General features: G+C 42.9%; 1 long non-coding RNA gene across 1 annotated transcript in view; it reads right to left on the bottom strand.

Moving 5' to 3' along the window:
* The window catches only part of LOC112935468 (uncharacterized), a 205,160-nt gene that overhangs the window by 33,552 nt on the left and 151,278 nt on the right, over nt 1-20,330 (bottom strand). Inside the window, exon 8 of the long non-coding RNA XR_012000020.1 lies at nt 10,873-10,961. This is a non-coding gene — a long non-coding RNA (uncharacterized lncRNA). The remainder of the gene's footprint in view (nt 1-10,872; nt 10,962-20,330) is intronic.

Here is a 20,330-nt window from a genome sequence, read left to right as displayed (position 1 = left end):
TACAAAAATATGGCTTTTGCAAACATTGAGGAATCCTTATGAGGAAACAAGACTGTGTAGCATCCTATCATCCGTCATTCCCCAATGTCATGAACTATACTTAATGTTTATTATGCCTGCCCTTCCCCATCAGAGACAATGAAATCACTCTTACGGACTGTTGTTTTCCCAAGTAACAGCCTTATCATTTGTATTGCTCTGAGAAAAGCTGCATTGGAATCACTCGCCCCAAACCTCTGCTTTTCATCAATCTCTTTTTGGCTGCAGAGCCCCGTGGAGGGAGACAATATCCAAATTGCTTTCAATCCAATAACTCACCCCAGACAACAATGAAAACAATGACAGCAAATCTAAACCCCAAACACTGGATGTTAAGTGACTCATGCATTGGAAGGTGAGCAACTGTTTGCAGGAATTCTTGTACCACCTTTGATCTGTTTAAGAAGCCAGGCTATGAACGTCATCTCTGGGAGCCATTTCTTTGCATGGAAGTGACCCAACTATCTTCCTCTCTGTAGGATTGAGACTATGATCCACCCTTTGACTGAACTGGTATGGCAGGGACTCAAGCTCTGCTAGTTCTCCCTTCCCAGGTGGTCCCAGAGGCCACTCAGGGCCAGAGGCACATCCTTAAGTGAGGTTTGAGGCTGGATATGCCTCGCTTGGAAAGATCTCATCGTTCAGAGTCCATTCTCCTCTCTAGACCAATATCCTGGGCAGCAATTGATTTTGATGTATTTCCTTCTGTCTAGTGGTCCTAATGTGACTGGAAGAGGGATCCACAGAACCATGTGATTCCCGATTCCCTAGGCATCCCCTATCATGTCTGTGAACCTCACACAGGAATGCTCTATCATGCAACAATAATGGAGTATGCATTTATATTGTCTAGAGCAGGGTGATGAACAATACTGGCCCCGTTAAATTCTACCCTCAATAATTCATGGACTGGGAAGGAGCTGCAGGAGAGACCAGTTTGACTTCAACTTCTCAATGCCACAGACACTTCAAAAACAATTTGTGGGTAAATACTACAAGTCTCCAAAAGTAGTGTGCTTACTAAAAGGCAACTATACCCAAAGGAAGCCTTTCTGTTTGAATTTAATTGATTTAAAATTAGCATTCTCTTTCTTTTGATGGTTCCACTCTTGTTTACTGGGAAAACATTTGTAGCAAAACACATACTGCATGTGTACCTGGGCATTGATAGTCTCATTGGCAAATACTCTCCACCACAGTGCCTAAATACATATTTGGCTCAGAGACCTGAACCACTCTTAAGGAACTATTCAGGTCTCCCACGGAAATTCTAGCTCTACTTGAAAAGAACGATGCCCATGTTTGAAATCACCTTACGGAACAGTCCTATGGACATTCCTGGGCCTTTCAAGCTACTGAACATGTGGAGAACAGCAGAAAATGCTTTGTTAAGAAAGTGTTACTGGTAAGCTGTATTGTTGGTTCCCCTTTTCTTGCCTTGATTTTTGAAAGGATGGAAAAATAAGGAAAGATGGGGTGATTGGTTGTCTAACAAGGACTATTTGTCTAGAAAAAGACTTTTGTTATTGTTGTAATGCCTTTGTTGCTTTGTCAATTGAAAGAAGGAGAAGATTCCCCAGGGAATTCAGAGCATGCAGAAGATTCTAAGAAATGGATGATGGAGGCACATGATCATTTGAAGTAAACATTTTAATTCACCTTAAGGTTCCTATTCCTCTAACATTTTAAACACAAACGTGTGTCCTCTAACAATTTAAACACAAAGGTGTGCGCACTTGTACTGTGTGTGTACATACAGTATATGTATCTAGATGTAAATATTTACATAGTTTTAAAAATAAATATGTTGCTTTTTCACTGTGGAGAATAAGAGGAAACAAAAAGAATAAAATAAATATCAGCTTTAGTCTTACACCCAGAGGTAATGTTTTAACCTTTCTTCGAAGTATACCTAAAACATACAGTGTGATATTTTAGAAAAAAAGGAATCATATAAGATATCCTTTACATAATTTTAAATTCACTTCTATTCACCTAGTGTGTTGTGTATTTCCACGTTCCACGCTCTACATTATTGTATGAATAGTTTTACAGAATTTCATCAAGTGATTTATCAGTCCCCTATTATTAAGAGTACTTCCAAATTTTCCAAATTCTAATGCTATGGTAAATATCCTAAAGCTATAGGTTGGTGTTTTTTGAGGATAAATGACTAGAAATGGAATGTTTGAGTTAAGGGATATGCAGAATTTTTAGGCTTTCAATATGTATTATTAAGTTTCCATTCATAAAGGTTGTGCTAATTTTATTTTATATTATTACCAGAAATATAAGGGAGTGGCCCTTTCTCCATATTTTACCAACACTGGGCATTCAGAAATATATTTTCAATCCTATGGGAAATATAAAGTGAAGGACAGACCAATGAAATGATGTGACACTAATAACAGTGCTAACAAAAACATAATTGGTACTGTTATGGACTGGGGAGTTCTCCCCACCCCATCCCCTTTCATATGTTGAAGCCTTAAACCGCAATGTGACTATCTGGAGGTATGGCCTTTAAGGAGGTAATTAAGGTTAAATAAGGTTATAGGAGTGGAGCCCTAATGCTACAGGACTGGTGTCCTTACAAAAAGAGGAATAGATGCCAGAGAGCTTGCATTCTTTTTCTCCATAAGAACATAGTGAGAAGATGGCCATCTGCAAGCCAGGACTCACCAGACACCAACTCTGCTGGTGCCCTGATCTTGGACTGCCAGCCTTCAGAGCTGTGAAAAAAATTAATTTCTGTTGTCTAAGACCCACCTAGCCTGAGTTATTTTGTTATGGCAGCCTGAGCTGACTACTATAGTACCTTTGTAGATTCTTGGCAAAGTCCAGGCATTCAACATGGCCAGGGAATATTAGTAAAGCACAAAAACAACAGAGTGGAAATGCTGGCTTGGGAGCATGGAGATAATATAGATGGCAGTGGAACTCTGAGTTGGTGGGGCTGCTGCTATGAAGGTGGGCACAAGAGCAAGTGTAGCCTGCCACAAGCTGAGGGTCACACAGGTACATCTATATATCTATCTATTTAATTTAATTTAATTTATTTATTTTTAAAGATTTTATTTATTCATTCATGAGAGATACAGAGAGAGAGAGGGGGGCAGAGATACAGGCAGAGGGAGAAGCAGGCCCCATGCAGGGAGCCCGACATGAGACTTGATCCTGGGACTTCAGGATCATGCCCTGGGCCAAAGGCAGGCACCAAACCGCTGAGCCACCCAGGCATCCCTATTTAATAGATCTCAAAGTGCTCCTGTCTGTACAGCAGTTGAGTTGAGGGCTTTTCCTTTTTTCTTGATATTCTGGCTCCCCTTGCCTAAAAGAAAACACATATAAACTAATGCATTCTTATCCATATTTTACTGACATCATTCCCCTATGTACTAATCATGTGTAAGCTAATTGGTGTTTTAGAAAGATATTTTATAGCAGGAGAAATTGTAACCCACTCTGTGACCTCAGTTTCCTCAACTGTAATTTAAGGAGGTTGGATGAGATCAGTGAGTTTAAAATTTGTGCATTGAGTAATACCTAAGGCCACATCCTCCCCTCTCCAGTGTAGAGGTAGGGCTGGGGAGATGGGGCCCAGGGTGATATAAATCTATCTGGGATGTGGTACCTTCTCTTCCTTACTGTATTATAATAGCTCTTGTTTTTATTTGTTATGTATGATTTTATTCGAAGAAAATATCTGTTATGGACTGAAGATTGTGTTCCCCTCAAATTCGTATGTTGAAATCCTCACCCCTAATGTGATGGTATTAGGAGGAGGGGCCTTGGGAGGTGACTAGATCATGAAGGTGGAGCCCTTAGGAATGGGATTAGTGCCCTTGTAAAAAGACACTTGAGAGTTCTCTTGCTCTTTCCACCATGTGAGGATACAACGAGAAGGGGGCTATCTGCAACCTGGAGGAGGGCCCTCCCTAGAACCTGACCATGCTGGCACCCTGACCTTGAACCTCCAGCCCCCAGAACTGTGAGAAACCAATGCCTGTTTGTTTACAAGTCATTAAGTATATGATATTTCATTACAGCAGCCTGAAATGACTAAGACAAGGTCCTTCATCCTAAAAGACTTGAAAGGTTTAAGCTAGGATGGTATTAAGTTCTCTTCAGATTGTAGTTCTGTGATCTCAAAAGTTGGTTTATTACCTGTATAAGACTTTGAATACTTTATAACACTCTTTAACATATTCTTATCCATGGCACACATTCACTCCTTTATGTAGTAAGCACATGTATCATCCTCTCATTTCATAGACTTGGAAACATTAAGGGACCTCCCAAGGTCACAGAACTAGATAGAACTAGACCTTGATTTAAAGCCTTCTGACCCCAAGCTCGGTCATTTCCCTGCCACTCCTGCGAAAAGGAGCTAAGAGCTACATTCCTAGAAGCCATGAGGAAAATAAGGGAAGGAGTAGTAACCCTAATATTTAAAAGTGTAATTAAAAAATATAAGAAATTACATGAGTTTTTTATTTTTTAAGATAATTCTATAAGATTGTTTTTTCTATTTATCATTCCTGTTTATCTTAGGAAGAGTTACATTTTTTTGGGCGGAAGGTCGAGAATGGCCATTACTATGAATCTAGTGAGTTTGAATAGAAGGCCATCCTTTTGGGAAATGCAGATAAACAGAACTACCAGCCCGCATGCCCTAGTTACAAACAAGAAGTCTAATGGAAGAGGTTTCCTAAGTTTTCAATTTACGAACTTACAGTTAGGAGCTGGCAAACACTGTCTCTTCCCCAAATGCTCACCACCTCCTCCTTACCAGGCTGTATATCCTCTTCATACTCAGTAACAAACTGTAATTTTTTTCTTTGGTTCCATCACCTTTTTCTTTTTCTCCCTCTCCTCCTTCTTTTTTCTATCCTACAGTATTGCTCATGGGCCTTGATCTTTCAGCTTTACAGTGTTAAAACAGTCATGCCCAGGGGCCAATAAAAGATTATTCCAGGGACGCCTGGGTAGCTCAGCGGTTGAGCATCTGCCTTCAGCTTAGGGCATGATCCCAGGGTCCTTGGATGGAGTTCTGCAACGGGCTCCCTGCATGGAGCTGCTTCTCCCTCTGCCTATGTCTCTGCCTCTCTCTCTCTCTCTTTCTGTGTCTCTCATGAATAAATAAAATAAAATCTAAAAAAAAAAAAAAAAAAAAAAGTTATTCCAGGACTATTCTGGACAACCTCCCAGGATCCTCCTTGATTTGCTCCAAATTGGCTTCTTTTCTCCTCTGGACTCCACCTGGCTCCTGACCCATGGCTTCTTCTCCTATTCACCAGAAATGTCTGGACTTGGCTTTTGGCCCTAATTAATTCCCCTAGATCTGACTCTTGGCACTTCTTTAGGCTCTGGCTTGGTCTCTTTGTTCTGACTCTTCATGCTCCAGACAGCTCAGAGACAGATGCCTATCCCCTATTCTTCTGTCCCTGGAGATCCCCCTGGGGTACTGGCTCATTGCCAGGCCTCCTGGTCCTCCACAAGGGCTAGGAGGAAGGTGATGGTGGCCATGTAACCAGTGAGGATGTGTTTCTTAACATCATTCTTATGCTTCTGAGAGTAACCTTACATCAACAATAACAGTCATAATAATACAGCATATCCTCTTGGAATCCACATGTTGTGCCAGGCATATGGTATGCTAAATACTTATATAGGCTATCTCCTGTTATATTTTTATTTCCTCAATTCTACTGCATGTTGCCTGGGGCCAGGGTCATATCTTTCATAGGTAACCCCTGTAACCTAATGGAACTAATGGTTTTGTGTGGCTATTAGCCCCCTCACTTTATGACACTTGTAACAGTGAAGTACTGATTGATGTGAGAAGTTTAAAAGAGAAAGGAAAAATATTGAGCATAAGCTTGACATAGGTCCTGGAGGTCTTTTATTTCACAAAATACAAATTTTATATATGGTCAAAGGATCCACCTTACAATACTCATTTAAAAAGACTCTTTACCAGTCTCTACTTACACCCCACACGAACTGACTGGAAAAGCTTCCATAACCTTCCATCATAGTCTTCTAGTTTGGAGTCCAGTCTGTTCACTGCTCAAAAATAGCTATCTTTGACCTAAAGTCTCAAGTTATAGTGGCACCTCACTGACTCAGTCGGTGGAGCACATGACTCTTGATCTTGGGTTTGTAAGTTAGAGCTCTACATTGGGTGAAGGGATTACTTAAAAAAAAAATTCTCAGGGGCAGCCCCAGTGGCCCAGTGGTTTAGCGCTGCCTTTGGCCCAGGGTGTGATCCTGGAGACCTGGGATCAAGTCCCACGTTGGGCTCCCTGCATGGAGCCTGCTTCTCCCTCTACCTGTGTCTCGGCCTCTCTCTCTCTCTGTGTCTGTCATGAATAAATAAATAAAATCTTTAAAAAAAATCTCAGGTAGTATTGGTTGCTATCTGAAAATGGCTCTTATGTGCTGCTTACCTGTTTTGGATATAATATAGGGTCCCTAGCATCACCTAGGTGCCAGAATGACTGCTGGTTTTTGTTTTTGTTTTGTTTTTAATTTATTTGAGACAGACAGAGAGAGAGAGAGCACGTGAACAAGGAGGACAAGTGGACTCTCTGCTGAACATGGAGCCAGATGCCAGGGCTCAAACCCACAACCCCAAGATCATGACTTGAGCCAAAATCAAGAGTCAGATAGTCAACTGACTGAGCCACCCAGGTGTCCCTGCTGTTCCCTTATTTAATCTCTGTTGAGCCTCATGAGGACCTACTGAAAACAGAGTCATTGTCTCTGACTATGTCCTTTTCTGATCTTAACCTCTGCCTTCCAGCTCTCTTTCTCTTTCACCTCTTCAACATTTATATCCCCCATCCTGGATGGGAGGAACTGAAGGAACCAGAATCCCAGCTCTCATTTGATATTACTCTGGAACACTTGGTAGGTGGCATGGAATATGTCTCAGAGACGGACATACATTTTCCCTTTTGTGACAGATTTGGAATATGAATAATCAAAGAAGGCATTCCTCCATTCAGCTGAGAAAACAGTAGCCTGAAGCCAAATATATCTTCTGGTTTTACAGATGTACAGACCCACAAAAGCTGAATGAAAAGGAACTTAGAAGGCGAGGAAGATGATCCAATTGCTTTAGGCTCTCTGCTTGATAACCTTGAGATACTGAGTACATGCGCTATTTGCATGACTGATTTAGTGGTTTGCCCTTATGACATTGCTAATCATCATAATTATGATAACTTACATATGTGTAGTGCTTTATGGTGTTTAAAGCACTTTTATATCCGTTATCAGGTCTTCACAACAAACTTGGGAAGTTACACTTGCCAAAAGACTGGACTTTACCTGCCCCTGCCCCTCCACACCCGGAGTGAGAGTAACCAGTCTTTTAACTCAACTTAGTAAAACACCACTTTAGTCTCATTGAATTGCTTTGCTAAACAAAGGGTTACACCCAACAAACCAGTCGTTGATCTGTCGCATTTCTGATCCAGTGGGCATCAGTGGGAGCTCTCGTAGTCCACCAAGAACATCATTCTCAACGCTTTTATTATTCATTGTATTTCCTTAGCAATAGTAAGCACTGCTCTGGCTTGGAAAGACTATGAATTTACAGCTCCGTTCCTCCAGAGTACTACAGATAAGGCTGATGGTGGGTGGAGCAATTCCACTGGCTTGCTTTCTTATATCCAACTGTAATGTACTCCCAAGTCTCTATGTGACTTGTAATTATTAGATACAGAACCCCAAACTCTTCTTAATTCCTACCTCTCCTGTAAGTACAGTAGTATATTCTCCTCCCCTGTAGCCCTATGACACAAATACAGTACCTACTGCTATTTCAGTTAGAGATGAGAAAAGAATGTTAGGCGATTATATTACTTATTCATAAAGCCAGTTTGGTAGAGCCAAGAATAGTTCTCAGATCCTCTAACTTCCAACTATCTTTTCTTGTATGGAACATACTTTGGTGTCTCTTTGAAAAAGTTTTCAGAAGCAAGCACAATTCCAATTATTTTTTTTTCTAAAAAACTACCCATTGTTTGGGCATTTCATAGATCAATTTAGCTGTATTTTATGGTCTTTCAGGGTTCCATGTGAAAATGTGTTTATCATTAGACCTTCTTTCCAGCCCATTGCCCTCCTCTCTCAGAAATTTCTCCCTACTTTTATGGGTGAGTCCTGATGGCCACGTTTGTAGTGTGCATGCCCCTTCCTTCTTTTTGTGGCTGCTTGGGAAACAGGTGAACCCAATGCAGAATGGTGCAAACCATCTCTCCTGCAAATGTGGAATCGGAAAGAACACAATACGTTATTCAGTTTTATGGGTCATTTGAATGGAGGACACATAAACTCCAGGGCCATGGTCCATGGGGCTTGGACATAGAAACATGAAGCAGAGATGAAAGAGAGAAGGAAAAAGTCCAGAAAAAGCCAGCAGAAAGATGAGACACCACGTGGTGCTGGGGAACAGAGCTACACGGGCAGCAAGAGTGGCTGCCTGGCTTCTTCGCTGCTTTTTCGTTCACAGCTCCAGATACACCAGCAGCTCAGCCCACGTTGTCACTGTTGCCCTTGGAGCCTATGAGACACTCTAGGATTCTTTCCAATAAATTCCTGTTGTTTCATTAGGTTGAAGAGGATTTCTAATATTTGCCATCCAAAGAGCTTTCACTCAGATGAAAACTGTTTTCTGGAATTCTTTGCTCCAAGCATTTCTATCATTGGCTAGGTACAGAAAAGAATCTCCTCCACCCACTGTGATGGGTGTGTGCACACTCAGGGGCACACAGCCCCAGGTATGCACATCCCCAGCTGTGTGGCCAGGAGCCAGCCCTCCTCAGCTCTGCTAACCTCACCTTCCTCTTCACCCTGAAGCTCCCAGGGAAGAGAACAGCATCCAGCCTGATACTTGAATAATTTCTCCTCATTGACACTCTTCTCATAATTCCCCTGTGCTGTTCGTTGCATGCCCACTTCCTTCTTCCTTTGCAGTCTTCCTGTCACTCATTGTTTGCTAATGACTAGTTGGCTGGCAAAGAAAAGAGAAGTGGCAGCCAGCCTGGCCTTCCACGCTGGAAAGAAGCATGTTTTCTAGAGAATAAAAACACTATTTGGTAAGAAGCACGTTCCAGCACTGAATATTTCTTTTTCAAAGTCCTGCTGGGCTCCTTCTGTCTCTGAGAGTCTGCGCTTTCCTTTGTCACTTCCTTCCACCTCCTTCCCAGATGGAGACTGGCAGGGCCACCTTATTTGGGCACGGGCTCCTCAGAGGTGGGGTGGGCTCTCAGAGATTCTAAGATGATCTCGAGGAAGCAAATATTAGAGTAGTTATACTCATCAGAAAATAACAGGCTGCCATTTGGAAACCTTTGAAGCTCTTTCAGATTCTTCTACAGAAAGCCGATAATTAGCAAGAAATGCTGGCTCCTCTCAGCTATCTGCTCAGAAAGAAGTCTTCCGAACCTGCAGAATAAACTTACCCTTGTCTGGATTTAATATTTGTTTCAGAGAAGGATAGGACTCTTGACAGCATCTCTTTCCTTACCTTCTTGCTCACCTGGGTAATGGTCCATCTGCCTAACATACTCCAGAGCTTTTCTTAAAAGCCAGGTGGCTGGGATCAACTCTCTGAGGTCAGACCTTACCCTGTCCTTAGAGGGAAGAATGCTGCCAACCTTGAGAATAATTCTGATTATTCATTTATAATGCACTGCATATCAAACAGTGTTCAAAGGCTCCCTGAAAACCCCGTAGGTTTGCATGATCCTTCTGTTAAATGCTTTTCAGCCAGAAGAGGGCGTGCGTCTCTGACTTTTCCCCCTTTTAAACTCCGTGAAAGCCCTAAGAAAAACCTATGACTTTTAGATTTACACTGTTCTCTGTACATAAATAACAACACAGCAACAAAAAGTTCATCTCTTGAAGACAAACAAGAAATATCAGTAAATGCAAATCAGGCAGCTAGCACAGAACACCACCCTGGGTACTCGGGTCACTGCAGCTTCTGGTAAGCATTATTTCTTACACCGCTTGCTCAGGTTCAGAAATGAAATGACAAAAAAATGCATCAAGGGCTTCTTGCTAGTAAGGAGCAATGGGTAATATATTTGTTTGTATTATGGGATTGCAGTTCTACTAGAAGGAACACTTGACATTTTGATGAGTGTCTCCAGGGAGAAAAGGTACTAACTTCAGAACTTAGTTTTAATTATACTAAGGAGATTACATTATTCAAAAGCATCCCACTGGTAAGGTGCAACATTTCCTGAAACAGTTTAGTGGAAAATGCCACATTAATCAGTTCAATATTTCACTCAGAAGGCTTAATGATGGGAGAAGTTTAAAGTACCGTAGCACGATAATGCAGAAGGGGAGGGAAAAAAAGAATGTTCACTTAGAGGGAAAGGCTGAAATCGTTTTTAGTCCCTCTTGTGTCTTTCCCCATGAAAAGCTGGCTGGCTATGTTAGGGACGCCCGTAGTTAGGGATCAACGTGTGGGACCCACTGTCCTGAAATAAAAGGAACCAGAAAAGGCAACAAACACAAGGTGAGGGATTAAGTCCTCTGCCCAGGCATTTCCCCTCTGCATCTTGGTTGACCTACCTCCAGGTCAGGGATTAGCAGCCGCTCTCTTCCTCCCCACCCAGCACCCAGGGAGACAGCAGATCTTTGTCAGTGTCTGGGAGCTGCTATTGCCGGAAGGGGGAGATTCAGAAGTGCTTTGTCTTCTTCTCCATTCCCATTCTTTCCACCAACTCATATGCTAATTATCTTCAAAATTCACCTATGAAATTTGAATGAGAATCTAGCCTGAGAGTCAGAAAGGGGTGCACTTACTAGGTAGGCTCTTCCCTGAAAGGTGGCCCACGCTCCTGGGTGTGGAGACTGAGAAAAGAGGACTGGAAAGTAAGTCCAGATCCGAAGGTCTGTAAACATAAAAACCAGTCTTATGGTTAGTCCAGTAAGAGGAACAACAATTAAAAAAAAAAAAAAAAAAAAAGAATCAAGATCTGCTGTTCTCGTGGGTTTTCCAAGCAAAGAAGAGTAGGCGCTCTAGTGGCCTCGTGGCTCAAGCAGCGAGGGACAACAGTTAGGGGACAGACACAATCACTGTTGGTGTGTGCTTAACATTTTTTGTCTGATTGTTATTTTAATTCCCCAGTAGCAACCTCCCCCGCCGCCCCCGTTCCCAAAGACATCAAAGTGTCTTGGAATAAAAACTAAAAATCAATACTAAAATAGCAAAGCTAAGTTGTCTAGGATGTACATTGTGGGACATTTCCCTGCCCAGTTTTCTTTTCTCTATTCCTTAGTAAATGCTAAAGTGGATTCTAACCGCGAGTGTGCTGTGGGCTTCTTCCTGCCTTAGGTATCAGAGTCAGCGCTGTTTTTACCTTCAAAGCTCTCTCCATTTCTTCCATAACACGTTTCTGCCTTCTGCTAGTCACCTCCTTTCTTTCCAGAGCAGGTCCCTGTGCAGCTCTGCTCTCTGTATTTCCTTCTCCCTGTATCCTTCTACATAAATCATTTTTGGAGGGAACCTAACCTTAGTACTTTCTGAAATAGGACCTTACTTTTCCTAATTCAGGAATTCCCAAGCTTTTGTTCAAGCATTAGCCCATTCTTGTCCTCTTCTTATTCTGCTTCTGTGATCCTTTTATTTTTTTATTTTTTATTTTTTAAATTTTTATTTATTTATGATAGTCACACACACACACAGAGAGAGAGGCAGAGACATAGGCAGAGGGAGAAGCAGGCTCCATGCACCGGGAGCCCGACGTGGGATTTGATCCCAGGTCTCCAGGATTGTGCCCTGGGCCAAAGGCAGGCGCTAAACCGCTGCGCCACCCAGGGATCCCCTGTGATCCTTTTAAAGTGATATATATTTACTGAAAAAATGAAGTGAACCTGAATATTGTTTTAAGATGTGCCCAATGGCCCATGAGATTTTTAACAACTTTCAAAGGAAAAAACAAATATGATTTCACAATTAGGATTATAATGGGTGTCGTGAGAGCAAGGCTGCTACGCTACACACATTTGATGCAGACTTAAGTGGGAGTATGCTGTCTCCTTTTTTTTTCCTAAAATTTTATTTATTCCTGAGAGACACACAGAGACAGAGACACAGGCAGAGGGAGAAGCAGGCTCCCTGCAGGGAGCCTGATGTGGGACTCGATCCCAGGACTCCGAGGTCCTGCTCTGAGCCAAAGGCAGATGCTCAACCTCTGAGCCACCCAGGTGTCCCCAAGTACTCTGTCTCCTAATGAGGGCGTCCCATCACTGCATCACTGTCTTTTTTTTTTTTTTTCAAGATTCATTTATTTACTTGGAAGTGCAGGGTGGGAGGGAAAGGGAGAAGCTCAAGTGGACTCCACGGCCAGCACGCAGCCCCACCCGGGCTCCACCTCACAACCCTGAGCTCATGACCTGAGCCAAAACTAAGAGTCAGATGCTTAACCTACTGAGCCACCCAGGTGCCCCTCCCATCACTGTCTTAAAGGTACTGGAAAGTCATCGTTGGAGGTTTCTCTTTTTGTTTTGCTTTATTTACTATCACATGCAGTTCTTTATCTGGTTTTGGGTGAATTCTTCAGATTAGATTGAATGCAGAGTCTTTGATTAGTTTGTTGGGGCTCATCTGTTTCTTCTTGGAAGCTCCGAGGCTTGGCCCTGACCAGAGGCAGGAATGCTGAAACCCATGGGATTGTCCCGCAGTTCCTGGTCCTGATTGCTGTTTTCTAGTTGCAGGGTTCTAAGTGTTGTTCTACTCTTCAAAATGTGCTTGACTCCATCTGTGGGCTTTTACCTGAGAGACCTGATCCATTTTCTAAGTCTCAAACCAATGTTAGGAGGGCTTGGAAGAGGGTTTTTTTTTTTTTTTTCATTTTTTAAAAAAAGATTTTTATTTATTTGAAACAGAAAGAGAGTGAGAGAGCACAAGCAAGAAAAGCAGAGGGAGAGGGAGAAGGAGACTCCTTGCTGAGCAGGGAGCCCAAACGTGGGGCTCGATCCCAGGACCCCAAGATCACAACCTGAACCAAAAGCTGACATTTAACCTGCTGAGCCACCCAGGTGCCTCTGGAAGATGTTTTTTTATAACCAAATTAGAAAACTGAAAATACCAAATCACTTAGGCATCAGTGGATATGGCGTATCAGGCTAGAGAGTTATCTGACCTGCAATATGGAGTGCTCACTATCTATGAGGAAAAGAGGTAATTAAAGCTCACAGGCTGACAGATAATCTTCCTTGCTGGTGTAGAATAGCTGACTTTTCATGTGGCACAGAGATTCCAGGGAGAGAGGGATAAAAAGGACGTATCACTCACACTCCATGTGGAAGAGGGACTGACTGGGTTTCAATCCTGTGATGGTCTCACAAGCCCCTGTTCTGCAATCACCTTTTATGATGTTATGAATCATTGCTGGCTTTTGACAAGAAGTGGCGCTGGCTGCTGGCCTGACCTCCTTCCGGGCTGATATCTCTTATTATTTGTTCATCCCTTCTGATATGAATTCACTGTTGTCATAATAATCATCATTTACCAAGGCTTGTTATCTTCCTCTTATTGGGCAGCACCCGTCTATTCTTTAAAATGGAAGCTCAGAGAGCCCTGGCCCTTCCAAAACATTTTTTCCATGGTTTTAAGCTTCGGACACTTCTATTTGATTCACACTCTATGCATTAACCCTGCGTGGCTCCATCTGTTCTTCTTTCTTCTTTCAACATTCCAACTTATTCTATTGTTTGGTTTCTGTAGAATCATACATCTGCCTGTTACAAATACTCTTATCCTAGTTGTGAACCACTGTCTTTTACATGATGAATAATTCAAGAAAATAAAAAGTATTTGAAGTTGTATATCATTTTAATAAAGTCTATCCATTTAAAAGCCACAAAATCTACATTTACAACTGCAATTTAATATTCTTTTATAATTGCAGTGCCACTGATGGTTGAATTACTTTTTTGTTAAAATTTCAGAAATTGCATAAATAGCAAGGATTGTACCTGTGGTTCTCAATCTCACCATATTTCAGAAAAATATGGAAACATCAGAAAATTCAAGCTACACCCCCCCGAAGATTCTGGCTCAAGTTGGTCTGGGGATCACTCAGACTTTTTAGAATAACTGTGGGAACCACTGCAGGGAAATATCAGGCAATGAAGAGGTTCCAGTACATACCATTAGTGAGCAAAGGATTTTAGAACGGATTCATCTTGCCTTTTTTAAACGATTTTTTATTTATTCATTTGAGAGAGAGTGAGTGAGAGAGCACAGCAGGGGAAGAGGCAGAGGGAGGGGGAGAAGCAGAATCCCTGCTGAGCGGGGAACCCAACTTGGCTCCATCCCATCCCAGGACCCTGGGATCAGGACCTGAGCTGAAGGCAGACACTTAACCAACTGAGCCACTCAGGCACCCCTTGTCTTTCTTTGATTTATCTTCTAAGCTTTAATTATGGAAATGGTTTGCTTAATGTTGTATCTTGATATTGTGTTCTCCAAATCATGAGTTTAAAAAAAAACTGTTTTAATCACAACAATCATAGCAATCAGTACAAGAATTTGCATTTTATCTAGAAAAGGCTTTACCTCAGTTTGGAACATATATTAACATTTTACAAATACATACATGTTATGACCTAGCAGTTGGGTTTCTAAGAACCTTTCTTGCAGAAATACCTGTACACATGCATAAGGATTTTCATAGGCACACAGAGACGTGGCAAAAAAAAAAAAAAAACCCAAACCAATCAATGACAAACACCAAAAACCAAAATGACTATCACTGGGGCAATGGTTTAAATAAAATTTGGAACTCTATACAATGAAAGAATATGTAGCTGGTAAAAATGAGTTATGTGCTCTATCTTGGAAAGGTGTATGTGACATGTTTTGAAGACTGTAAACAGTATGGTCTTTCCTGCCTCCCCTGCTGCCCCCCCACTTTTTTTTGTAAAAGGAGAGCACTGGGTTGGGGGGGGGGGGAAGTGTGCACATGCCCAGAAGTACATAAAAGTCTGGAATGATAAGGAAGTCTCCATACTGTTAACTGGGGCTTTTTCTCCCCCCTGGGGACTGTGATAAAGCAACGGGGTAAAGAAAGGCTTTCACTGTATTACTATATCATTTCACAACATCCCTCCCACAAGCACACGTTGTGTATGTAATCATAAGCAAAAGAAAAGGATTAACAGCTAATAACAGAAACAGCGATCTTCAGGGTGTGAGTCTCAGGCTGGAATCTGCAGGCCCCTCCCCAGAAGAATACACAGTACAGTGTATTATACTGTACTATATACTATAGTACTACATAGTATAGTACTATATACTGTACACAGTACAGTGAGCCCGCAAGACTGCGTAGGTACCACTTCTCCCAGATACCTGGGTTCCACTGGCTGATTTCTATCCAGACTCCACTCCCTTCCCCTTGTCCAGACCACCCCAGTGGGGCCTCCAACTGCCTGCCTGGCAGCCTGAGCAGCATCTCCACCGCTGGTGGCCAGGGCTAAGTGTGTCCTGAGTGGGGTGCACAGGGTACACAGGGAAGCGAGTGGGGTTGGCCCGGCGGAAGTGCGTCCTCGGAGGGGGCGGGGGATCTCAGGACAGTGACCTGCAGGTGGCTTAGGTGGCATCTCAAGCCGGTCAGGCCTTCCAGCTGCCTTCAGGGACGCAGGCTCCACCCCTACCATCCCCCAGAGAACTCAACCAAAGGGGAACCGGCTCTATCAGTTTCAGGTCTTCTATTTAGTTCTCATCACATCCCACTACCCAATTTCCCAATTTTTTGTGGGTGTTCACTATGTGCCAGGCACCACATGTATTTTATATATATTATTTCAATTCTCACAACCACCTAGGAGGCAGGTAATATTCTCACTCCCATCTTACAGATCACAAAATAGAGGCACAGAAAGATTAGGTCCTTCGTTCAAAATTACATGAATAATAAGTGGCAAGGCCAGGATTTAAGTACTTGTACTCATCACTCCGCTCCATCTTCCTGTGTATGTCAAATCCTTCCTATCTCCACCAACTGTCTCTTCTCTGAAGTTACAAAGCAGTTAGAGAAGACAAAACGAAGTGCCACTAATGAATGCATGGCTCCTTCCTTTAGGGGAAAAAGGTCTTAGAATTTAAGGTTAATAACATCAGATTTAAAAAATAAGATTTTCATGGGAGCAATCTATAAAAATATAACCAGGCACATCCATTTTCTTAATATAAGTTTTCATTGTCCTTAGGTTTGATAAAGTTTCCTGGGTGCTCACTGAAAACTGCCTTTCAGAATTTGCACACACAATTTTGCCCACATAAGGGAAGCAGCAGAGCACAGGGATAAAAATGGATTTGAGCAAGACTCCCAAAGTTTGATTCGTGGCTTTACCACTCATATGCTGTGTGACCTCAGGCAAGTTATTTAACCTCTCTGTGCCTCCATTTCCTCATCTGTAAATTTCTTCTTCTGTAAAGCAGAAGTACCTTAGGGTTATTACGACAACTGAATGAGTGATACTGTTCAGTACTTAAAACCATGTCTGGCATATGGTAAGAGCCATAGACGTATTTGTTAAATAATTAAAATCATTAAAAGATAAAGAATAAAGTACAGTACAACCAAACTATGTAGATTCTAAATCATTGTTTTTTAAGGGGGAAGAATGGATTAAGAAACCCCTATTTATTGAACTTCTCTGGCTGCTAGCAATAACTAGTACTGAATACAGCCTTTCAAATTTCCAGATAAGTAAAAATCTCGTTTTAATTCAAGCAGATGATCACGATTCTCAAGAATTGGATTCTGGGTCTGCAGAGAGCTGGGCTTAATAACAAGTGGAAAACAGGCCCCAAAGACAGCATGTTCTCAGCAAGGTACTTGGGCTTCTGGGGCTGGGGGCTTGAGGACTTAAGAATTTGATGCTTGGTCAGAGTTACTAATGTGGCTGTTAGCCTTGAGACTTCCCTGCTTTCACACCACACATGTCCGGGGGTTTCTATTTCATCCTTCCACTCATTTCCTGAGTCTCAGACTTTAGGACCTTACCCTGTATTTCTTTTGTTTCACATTCTTAGAGTTGGCATTACAGTTTTAGTGTCGTCAGGGCATTAAAATCTATATTTCATTCTAACATAACTGGAGCAAATCTTAAGATTTCTAGCTGGGATTCTTTGCCGCCTTTCGCCTGGTGATGTCTGCAGTTTCATTTTGCTCTAATTGTCCCTGGCGGTGCAAACGGGTGGGGACTCAACCCTCACCTTTGCATGCTGAGCCACCACCACCCTCTGCTGCTGAGAAAATGCAATGTATCGAGGGGGGCAAAACCGTTAATACCTAGATTTTGGCTTTCTCTGCTGATGATTGCCACGGTCATTGCCTCTGCTGTTACTAAAAGGCTCCTTGAGAAAGGAGTATGAGGAATGGCTACATGAAAAACAGTGAAGCCACACACAGAGAGTTTGTAAAACCCCTCGGGATCTCCGGAGCTGAAAAGGAGTTATAAATTGTCAAATAGCATCATTAATAATATTACTTGTCGGATCGTAAATAGCAACAAATAAAATCAAGCTGCAGGTTTTCTGAGCTTTTACCCGACTCCCCTAAATAGGCCGTGGGGCCCTTCCTCTCTTTCCTCGTTATTGCTCATCTTGCATTCTCTAACACGTATCTCTGCAATTGCCATAAGCAAATCATTTAACCGGTAGCAATCATCCCGGGAAGGTGATGTCAGTGCAAATGGAGCTGTGGCTGTAAAGACCAGCCAAGCACAAACACCCAAAGAAAAGGATTTGCAGATGCGAAGGGCTTTATTGGTTGCAAATACGGCCACTAACTGATAATAACGGGAGGTGTGCGGAGCCCGAGGCATGCGGGGAGCTGCAGGAGTTCCAGGCCCACGAGCCAGGCCCTGAGGAACCGGAGCTGGAGGTCTGAGCTTTGCCCGCACGGCGGGACCCTGCTCCTGAAGCACCCATGCCACCTTCCTTGTGGAACCGGACAAGCTCTAGTGGGGTGTTGGCAGGTGGTTTGCAGTCTTACGTTGGGTTGGGGTTTAAAAACAGGTTTGCCTTCACTTGGTAGGATTCTTGAGTATACTAATTAAATTACAAGGGACCAAAACAGAGAGAGCATGTCCCCAGATCACTGCTGCCACCTGTCACCTTCTCCCACCCCTGGGGTCCTCGCGAGGCTCCCCAGTGACCTCCCTCCAAGAGTCTGAGCGGCAGAGCAGCAACGTGGTGGGAAGGCAGCTAGTGTGGCCTCGCAGCCCGTAATTCAGCACGTCTGGGGCTGAATTCTGGCTTCACCACTTACTGGCCCTGTAACCCAGAGAAGGTTATGTTACTTCCCGTGCCCCAGCTCCCTCTGTGAAACACCCACCTCATAATTACATGTGAGAATTGAATGCAAAACATATGTAAAAATCTAGAATAGGGCCTGGTGCATGGAAGCATTTGTTACAGATTATATGCTTCTTATGCCCATTCTGGATGCTCTGGGAGGTGTTTTGAAGGGTCCCACATGCACACAGCTTACTTCACCAGCTTAAAAGTGTGGTATGTCGTGGGGCACCTGGGTGGCTCAGGTGGTGATCCTGGGATCGAGTCCCTGAAGGGAGCCTGCTTCTCCCTCTGCCTGTGTCTTTGCCGCTCTCTCTGGGTCTCTCATGAATAAATAAAATCTTAAAAAAAAAAAAAAGAACCGTATGTATCTCTTTTTAGGATTCCAATGACATGGCTTGAGCCACCTCTCATATCTGAATGCGTGGCCTCCCAAGTTCTATCCTCCTGGGATAATCGTTAGGAGCTGAGGTGTCCTAAAGGTCTCTCTTGCTGCTGGATCCACAGTTCAGGCATGGCTCCTAAGAGTGAGAGCATGTTGTCACTGCCACTGGGAAACTTGTTTCTGCTTGGGTTAATGGGTCCCCAAGCTGCACACCTGGTGACACAGCAAAACCTGGCAAGTCCAAAGGCTTCATTGGTCCTGGGAGGACGGTATGGCAGTGTCTGAGGAAAGTGGCTGGTGTGTCAAGCACCAGCATGGTCCCACTCCCATGCAGGTGCTTTAAGGTCTGGGGCAAAACCATCTTCCACCCTTTATTCATGACCGGTCAGAGATATTTAAGTTGAACAAGTGGTCTGGCTTGAAGGACTTTTTTTTTTAATTTGCGCACACAGCTGCTTCCCCAGAGCTCAATATAAGTCCAGAATCACTCTTCCTTTGACTTGTCTACTTCATGCAGAGCATGGGACCATGCCTCAGTCTCGCTATCTCCACATGCTGTCCTTATTTCTGTGGTCTTCTTGTCCTATCGGGGGCGCCCATGATCAGTAACTGTGAATCTTCTAGAGGAAGGTTGGGGGGTCTCATCTCTTTACTTGGAGAAAACGTTCTGTCTTCTACGAATCTCCCCACTTCTCCCCAGCTCTGAAGGCCAACAGCATCTTCGGTATGAAAAGGCAGATTACGGCTCTACCGCACAACCTGACATAGAATTATTTTAAAGTCTCTGCTTTGCTTGATAATTGTTTTTACGGATGATCAATTGAGAGGGAATGCTCTGAGAGCTGTCAACAAAGTGTCAAGTAGAATGACTGAACGGCTCATATCATTTCCTTGGGACCTTTATGTGATTGTGCATTTGAACAACTCTACTTTCTTGAGAGAAGGTAAAGAGGAAAAATATTTTTTTCGGGAAGAGGAAACATCTTGATCTACAACAAGTACCTACTGAATACTCCTACTGTATTTCCAGTCTATAATTGGAATATTTTGAATGTTTCCCAGTATAGGAGAATTCACATGGAGGAAAATAGACATTACTCACTCTCCCTTGGATGGGGCATTTTTACAAGTGCCCAAAGCCATTTAAGTCATGTGCTGGAGATTCATTTAGTTATCAGTGTATAGTTCCATTCCAAAATCTGGTATTTTAAAATTACAATTGTTTTATTATCTTTCATGATTCTATGGGTTGACTGAGTTCAGTTGGGAGGTTTTCTGCTCTATATGATATCAGCTGGAGCTGCTGTCATGAGGGGCTCACTTGGGCTGTAACGTTCAGATGCTTACTCTCATGACTAGCACTTGGTGCTGGTGGTTGGCTGGGAGCTCAGCCACATGGTGGTTCTTTTCCATGTGGCCTCTCTATGGGTCTTGAGATCGTCACATTATGGTACCTGGGTTCTAAGACAGAGTATTCCAAGGTACAAGCCCCAATGTGCAAAAACTTATTAAGCCTCTGCTAGTATCTTGCTTGCTAAAATCCCAGTGACCAAAGCCATTCAC

Source organism: Vulpes vulpes, chromosome 2 (assembly GCF_048418805.1).
Source record: "Vulpes vulpes isolate BD-2025 chromosome 2, VulVul3, whole genome shotgun sequence".
Lineage (NCBI taxonomy): Eukaryota > Metazoa > Chordata > Mammalia > Carnivora > Canidae > Vulpes > Vulpes vulpes.
The sequence above is the reverse complement of the archived record's forward strand: the minus strand, read 5'-3'. Positions and strand labels throughout refer to the sequence as shown.